We start from the raw sequence: 8,832 nt of genomic DNA, 5'->3' as shown, positions 1-8,832 counted from the left end.
TGTTCTCAAGACAGACAGTGTGCTCTGTTTCAGTCAGTTCAGTCTGTATGAAGATGAGGGGAATATCTGCTGCTGCCTGTGTAGCTTTTGTTCTGAGCTGCAATGTCACTGCAGGTAAGAACTTTTCAAACTGTTCAGTCTGTGCAGCACTGTCATCAGGTTTAATAATTTGTTTTATACTTTTCATAGAAATGATGAAACAGAGTTACTGTGAGGTAAAGTGAACATTACTTCAGGAAGTGTGTTTGTAATTAGTCTTGATAGATTAACTGATGTGAATAATGGAGCTCGATCAGGAGGGAATACATTAACAAAACATCTGCTCACATATTTTTATGTTGCTTTTATGACCATAAAGTTCTGTAGAAGTGTTCAAACCGTGGCTTCTGATGGTGAGATAGTGCACGTACACGGACATGAACACTCGCCTACATGCAAACAGTATAACCTGCGTATTATTACATTTCACTTCATATAGAGAATATTTATCCTGGAGTGATGGTCTGTAAAGAACAGCAGCAACAAAAGCCGACTGTTGCGCGGCCTCACTGCACGTGTGTCTTGGCCAGAAAGTAACACGAGAACACACACCATTGACCACAGTGACTGTCAGACTCCTCACAGTGCTCTTAACTATCAGCATGTTATTTATAACAGAACCAAAATATACTGAACAAACACATACAAATGCAATCGCTATTACCTTATAATTGTGAAAAGGTTAATTTTAGACGCACAACCCCTCCTAACAGCTTAGGCTCTGGAACTTTGAAAAGCACCCATATCGCTCCACCTTCTCGTCTGTGGACGAGTATGCTTCGGCTGACTCCAAATCACAAAAACCAACTGACAACAAAACAAAGAGAGCATGCGGGTTTCTCGGCTTTGCCTGTTTTAGAGCATGCAACAAAAAAGATTAGGTGTTGACAACCCCTAAAGACACCATGCGATACAGGATGTCCTTTTTGTTCGTCTCTAATAATTGCTCAAGTGGATTATAAATATGACAAATAAAAATTAACTCAGTACAGCAAAACACACCACAGCAACACCATTTACAATGTAAAACACAAATACAGATACACAAACATCAATAATGAACTAAGGTTGCAAAAGGACCTGTATGCGGTACTTCAAATATACACAGGTGTCATATAACGTAACACAATCACCTCAGGAGAGTATATAAGGACAGTGTGACTATCTTATTAGCTTCATGTAACAACACTCACTACAACCTCCACATATCTCACCAACCACTAGATGACCAGTCTTATACTAATCTGTTACTGGCACAAGACAATAAACCAAAAACACAAACCATGCTTATCGCTATCCATGTCAGAACTGAAACAACATTCACTCAATGTTGTGACTTCAATCTCTCAATCATCCTGTACCTGCGCACAATTAACACACTACACAAGCAAAGAAAACCCAACGGGAGAAGAAGCCGATGAATGTTGTGATGATATAATGGTGAATGCAGTCAATTGACCTCAGTATACAAATGCGTACGCAACTAGAACAGCACGGCGGTCCTCACCATCATCCGTGTGGGCATAACAAATAGCGTACGGAACGGCATGTATGATCATCGTCCACAAAATATGTATTAGGATCATATAATGTGTAGAAACTAACTAACAGAGAACAGGCTATTATCTGAAGTGTGTAAACTGTAGAATTTCAATACTATATACAATTATATTAACTAACCCACAATCACACTTCTACACACCTTAATAGTCTGGCTTTCTACTCTTCCACATACAAACAAAAAATCCACTCCTCTGTATCTGTGTAGTGTCGTAACTGTGGTCAAAAACCATATTAACGGGATAACTACACAAAGGATCAACCCGATACACTACTGACCAAACCCCAATTACGGCATGTCAACTCATTAGAATGTATTTGTCTCTTTCTTTCTGTGGTTAACAGCCACTGACGTTTCCTCTCCTCTGAATAAACAACATGATCATAGGTCAGTCACAACCAGTACACCAGTTATATATACACTGGAAGAAATAAAAACATCAAATGAAATGTATTTATTAATCTCCAAAGAGGGGAAATCATGTCACAGTACAGAAACTGTCTAAAGAGGTACAAGAAAAGAGAGTTGGAAAGAGATTAAAAAACTATTTAAAATAATAATACAAAATCAGAAATTAAGAGGAATACATAAAGAAGATACAGAAGGGTGACAAATGAAAGGAAAACCAACATACAGTGTCTTAGTCAGAGATAGTTATAGATACAAAATACAAAATATTTAGGACCTTATGGCATTTTCAAGACTACAACACATCTGAACAACAACCACCCACAGCCAAAACCCCCTAAACTGCAGTCCTTGCGCCCTGTTTCACGATATATATCTGAAAATTGGTACACAGATGTATCATATACAGAGAAGCCTCAAGGACCCATACCCCAAACCCAACAAGAAGTTGGCCATTTTGAATTTAGTGGTCATTTTGGGCGATTTGCACAAGTTGCACTTCTTCTAGGGAATTGATCGGATCGACTTCAGAGTTAGTCAGTGCAAAATTGTGCTATTTGTAATTGATGTAACTTACACAAGCATACACGATCTAATGGACCCCAACTTCATGTTTGAGTGCTAGCTTGAACACATTAACATGACCATATTTAGTCATAGGCAATAATAATAATAATGCCACATCATCTCATTTATATGAGTGAAATGCTGATGCATGACACCACGTACGCTGACTGCGAGGGCCTCATTCATTGCTGCTTGCAGCTTTAGCTGACTGTTGAGTCTCATCCCCAGGGACATAAAGACCTTTGAAGATCAACAATCAACTATCTTCCTCGGCTCTGATTGGTTGTTGTCGTTCAGACTTGTTGTGTTCTTGCTTCTTAATACCCTTAGGAGCACAGTTTTCACAAATTATCCGTCTCATGTTAGGATATAAGTTTCAGCAAATATCACAAAGTCTCACATTTATTAAGTCACATGTGCTTTTTTTGAGACGTCCCTTGAAACTGGTTTAATCTTGACTTATATTCAGGTCCAACGTTGGTCACTGGTTTCCAGCTGCTTTGGTCTTCTCCAGTAAAAAATACGTGTTGTCAGTCGGCTGTGAAGAACCTGTTCATCGAGACATAATCACAGAATGTCACTTTCATGTACAAGAAATTACTCCCAACTGCTTCTCATTCAATATTTTATTCATAGAGATGTTTTTATCTCCAATATAACAGTAGCTTAGATTTTGTAGATTTACTCTCTCCTTTTAGTTTGCAACATTTGGGAATACAATCTGTCTGTTTACGTAGCTCATATTATAATGGCTCTTTGACCCAGTAAACTTACTACAGTGGTGGCCAAAATTATTAAAACACTTATTTAAGAGATTTCAGTTGTTTTTGTTGAATTGGCTATTAAAATACCCATAATACGAATGAAATATCTACAAAGTCATCATTATGCTCTATAAACCACAGAAAAGAGCTATCATAAGAGGATTTAGGTAATTTTCCTTACAGAAAACAAGCTAGGCCTATTTCACTGTCAATGTCATACAATCATGTTCCTCCACAGAAGAAGCCAAATTAGTTATCATTGTCAGGTGTGATCGTGGTTAAATTTACGGTGATGCAAGTCACAGCTGTGTGATTCTTTTAAATGTACAAGGCCTATCTTGCTCATTAAGTGATTGATAACATCAGGGTTGGGTCACTGAGGCCACAACACAAATTGGTATAAATTTAAAGCCTCTAGAAGTAGTCTTGAAGCACATCTTGCCCTTTGAACATGGCTAAGGTGAAGAAGGAGCAAATTAAGGCCCTTTTTGATGCTGGCTGGAGTTACCACTGCATAGCCAAGGACTTGAGATGCAGTACAAGCACTTTAAAGTACACTTTAGACCGCCATGATGCTACCAAGAGGTAGAAAAAAGAAACTTTCAGACAGACAAGTAAAACATCTCAAAATTCTCAGTCTTAAGGAACGAAAAAAGTGACTTAGTAAAAAGTGATGGCACCACAGATAAGAAAGTATACCACAACATTCTGGTGAGGCACGGAGTACCATCTGGGGGTTGTCTTATTGGGCTTGGATTTATTTTCCAAGAGGACAATGACCCTAAACATTCTTCTAACTATTGCCGAAACTACCTGCGACAGAACAGATCTGCTGGAATACTGAAAATGATGCACCGGCCCCCTCGAAGTCCGGACCTCAACCCTATTGAGCAAATTTGGGGCGAGTTGGAAAAAAAACTGGACAGATCTATTGTGCATTCAAAGGAAAGCCTTTGGCCTGAGTTGCAGAAGGCATGGGATAACGTTAGTGTTTAAGTTATTAGAAAATATATTGACACTATGCCAGAAAGATGTGCTGCTGTAATTGCTGCAAAAGGTGGACATACAAAATATTAACGTTAAAAGTGGATAAAACAGTAGGACACTCTTCATCTGATATTTGTTGTGCTCAGAGCAACCATCTGCATGTTTAAGGAACATTATGAAATTAAATCTTGTTTTGGAGGCAAAAAAATATTTTCAGATCTGTCAGGCGATAATAATTTTGGCAACCACTGTATGTAAAATCTGCAGCTGATGATTAAAGTTACCTTTATTATTTCCAACAAGAAAAGTGCCACCGATCAAGGAATATGGGGACTCATTAGGTAGAAATGTCTCTGTAAAAAGAAATGAAATATAATGAATAACCAGAAATATAACATCAGAATATTTGATTCAATGTTAAAATGTGTGACTGAACGTTGATTACCAGTCTTCTTTCCCACTGGTGGAAGATCAGTGATGGTGGAATATGCGGGATCGTTTGTTGAACCACCTATTAAAACATTTACCAACAAGCATTATTAATGATATTCTACAGGTAAGGATACCCAATTACAATGTATTACAATTTCAATTAAACTAGAAGAAACATTTTTATACAGTGGGTTCCTTGGATGATGCCAATTTTACTGATATAGGCCACGCCCATTCACACCTTGAAAACATTTTGCCCCTTTGGATTTTTCTTTTGGCACATATTTCATCCAATCTTCAACAAAATAGCAGTGATAAGTAGAGCTGAACAAGACTTTTTGGTCTTGACTGTGTTTTGGTATCACTTAGTGTTTGTCTGTAATTGGTTACCGAACTTTTGAAGGCAGGGACCGATGCACTTAACAGACCATAATTGTTCAATCCTAAAGCCATGCTGCACATATATGTAACATTTTATACAATTCTACTGACAATAGCTCCACAATAATACTAAGTTAAAGAGGACAGGACACAGTTCAGTGCTGCATACAGGTCAGAGGTCAGTACTAACTGCAGGTGAGAAGTTAGTGATATTTACACGTCAGTGGTCTGTATAGTTTATTTGATTCAAATAATAGTAAAAATAATGATATTGTTATATAGGTCAGTGCTGTAGGTACAGGTCAGGGGTCTGTTCTCTCTATCTGATTAATACAATAATAACAATAATGATATTAACTTTCATAAGTCCAATAATTTGATAATAATTGTCTTTCAGAGACAGTTAATAAAGTTTTGACGGAGTCTATTTGACAATAATAATAAGTTACAGAGGACAGGACAGAGGCCAGTGCTGTAGATACGAGGCATAGGTCAGTGGTGTAGATTCAGGTCAGAGGTCTGTACTGTCAATTTGATGTCAATTTTCAAATAATAGTAAAAATTTGTCTGTTTATGTAGCTCATATTATAACGGCTCTTTGACCCAGTAAACTTACAGTTCATATGTATTTGCATTTAATACCACAAAGGCCAAAATTCTGCAGCTGATGATAAAAGTTACCTTTATTATTTCCACCAAGAAAAGTGCCGCCGATAAAGGAGTATGGGGACTCATTAGGTAGAAATGTCTCTGTAAAAAGAAATGAAATATAATGAATAACCAGAAATATAACATCAGAATATTTGGTTCAATGTTAAATGTGTGACTGTGAATGTTGACTACCAGTCTTCTTTCCCACTGGTGGAAGATCTGTGATGGTGGAATATGTGGGATCGTTTGTTGAACCACCTATTAAAACATTTATAAATAACAAGCATTATTAACAATATTCTACAGGTAAGGATACCTAATTACGATGTATTACAATTTCAATTAAACTAGGGAATATTTTTTTACAGTGGGTTCCTTGGATGATTCCAATGTTACTGATATATGCCACGCCCATTCATGCCTTAAAAACATTTTGCCCCTTTGGATTATTTAGGAAAGACATTTTTGCTTCTTTTTGCAAATATTTGATAAAATCTTTAACAAAATAGCAGTGATAGCATATGCAGATGAAGCCAAACAAGACCCTTTTGTCTTGACACTTTGTGTTTGGGTATCACTTACGAAGGCAGGGACCGATGCACTTAACAGGCCATAATTATTCAGTGCTAAATTGGATTGCAACCAAATTCACGAATGATGTACATAAAGCCATGCTACACATGTGTGTAACATTTCATACAATTCTCCTGACAATAGCTCCACAATAATACTAAGTTACAGAGGACAGGACACATGTCAGTGCTGCATACAGGTCAGAGGTCAGTACAGTTTATTTTATTCAAAAATGTGTAACAATAATGATATTGTTATATAGGTCAGTGCTGTAAATACAGGTCAGGGGTCTGTACTCTGTACTATTATATTGATTAATATAATATTAACAATAATGATATTAATAATATTGACTGTATTTCATAAGTTCTATTCAAATAATTTGATGATAATTGTCTTTCAGAGACAGTTAATAAAGTTTTGACGGAGTCTATTTGACAATAATAATAAGTTACAGAGGACAGGACAGAGGTCAGTGCTGTAGATACGTGGCATAGGTCATGTAATATTAACTTTATTCATAAGTTTCAATGAAGTCCAATAATTTGATAGTAATTATGTTGTTTCTCACCGTTTGTAGATCTGTCCTGTATATCCTCATAGACAGGGAAACTTTCTTCAGTTCCTGCAAAAGAAGATTGTGAAGGTCACAGTTTCAGTAATCTGCTGAGTAATCAGTGATTGTCTGCTTTAAAATGACAAACAGGCGACCTTTGACACCCCATACAATGATGTCCAATTGGGCTCTTGTGTAGCGTGATGTTGTCTATAAAAGGCAACAATGCAGCAATTGCTTGTCATCAGTAAATTCAATTCAGTTTATTTCTGCCCCACAAATATAAAACATGAATGAACACTTAAAAACAAAATGCAAGCACAGAGAACTAATGTGACTAACTAGCAGGCTAATGTGTTAGCACAGCAGTTCACTGTGGGTACGTCATCAATCTTTCTCTGTGTGACCAGATATTAAGGCTTACAGTTTTATTTAGTTATTAATTAGAGGAGGGAAAGAGAGATGCAGCAACTCAACCCACAGATATCTAACTGTAATCACTCTGTAGGGTACATACAGTCAACATATAGCCTACAGCTTTAATTTACCTTGTCTCTTAAACCTGCATCTCCGAGTACAGTAGACAATGATGATGATGACGAGGAGGAGGAGGAGGAAGAACGGAACAACTATTCCTAACACCAAACCACGAGGTTCAGTAGCCGCTGGAAGACAAAGTAAGAATGAATAACACATCACGTTGTACACAGTACACTGCTCAGTCTGTCACAGGTTCAGTTCCGTATCTACAGGTTAGAACGTCATTTTAAACATTTAACATTTAAATGTGGATCAGAGGTGGCAGGCCTACCTCATTCAGAGGAGTTCAAGTAGCTTTTGCTGACCCTAAAGTATGTTTCTGTTTTGTCGCAGTGGTTCAGACTGCTTTAGACGCTGTCGAAGCACCAGACTGCAGTCTTTACCTTGACCCCAAACACTGACCGTCCCCCCAGTAAGCAGCCGCTCTGAGCACAGATAGCTGCAGCTGATTAGGGCTGTGGTTACAGCAGATGCACTGATGTCAAATAATCCTTCAGATATTACTATTTCTATCACACGTTTACAACAGCAGGTGGCGCAGTTCAACTGTGAAGGTCAACTGTTTACTGATTCTGGAGGCCAAACGCCTAAAGTCACTGTCCTGTGCAGGAGAGGGAGGGAGGCAGCAGAGGTGAAGGGTGTACTTACACTGTGTTGTAGTCAGTGTTGGAGTTGAAGGAGTTTGTTTTGTTGTTGTTGTTGAAGTTGAAGGAGTTTGTTTTGTTGTTGTTGTTGTTGTTGTTGAAGTTGTTGTTGTTGTTGAAGTTGAAGGAGTTTGTTTTGTTGTTGTAGTTGTTGTTGAAGTTGAAGGAGTTTGTTTTGCTGTTGTTTTTGTTGTTGTGTTTGTTGTTGTTGCTGCTGTTGTTGTAGTGGGAGCAGTTGTTGTCGTTGCTGCCGTTGTTGTTGTATTATATGTACTTTCTGTGTGGAAAGAGAGAATACATAGTTCATGTGTAAATATAATGGCATCATAATAACATTCAGTAGTTTCTGTCTTTCAGGGTTAGAATTTATGGCTTCGTTGTATTTTGTTGTAATTTCTGATGTCTTAAGTATAAATTAAATTTTGACTGGTGAAAATTCAAATGTAAGAAATCTGTAATTATATTCTGACTCGAAAGAATGAAGATAACAAGATATGAACAGTCCATATGAATTCCAGATATCTCCGTGTTATAGCTAACTGAGATACAAATTCAATAACAATGTTTGTAGTCCGGTGTAAAAGTACAGGGGTTAAAACAAGTTAATTTGTAATACAAATAATTATTTCAGTGAATTAATTAAATAATTCAGTAATGCAAATAAACTGAAAGTAATTTAGGTTAAAAGCAGTGAAAGATGAAATGTTAACCGATAGATTAACATAAATT

At 37.2% G+C, this 8,832-nt stretch overlaps 1 long non-coding RNA gene across 1 annotated transcript; it reads right to left on the bottom strand.

Annotated features, from left to right (window-relative positions):
• Positions 1–2,088: 2,088 nt before the first annotated feature.
• On the bottom strand, positions 2,089–4,839 carry LOC118342990. The gene is made up of 3 exons (XR_004797518.1): positions 4,772–4,839; positions 4,611–4,679; positions 2,089–3,124 (listed from the first exon to the last, which is right to left on the bottom strand). It is a non-coding gene; the product is annotated as an uncharacterized LOC118342990 (long non-coding RNA).
• Positions 4,840–8,832: the final 3,993 nt, after the last annotated feature.

This window comes from Morone saxatilis, unplaced genomic scaffold (assembly GCF_004916995.1).
Source record: "Morone saxatilis isolate NCDOM2014 unplaced genomic scaffold, NCSU_SB_2.0 Contig9, whole genome shotgun sequence".
NCBI classification, from domain to species: domain Eukaryota; kingdom Metazoa; phylum Chordata; class Actinopteri; family Moronidae; genus Morone; species Morone saxatilis.
This window is presented reverse-complemented; position numbering and strand designations above follow the sequence as displayed.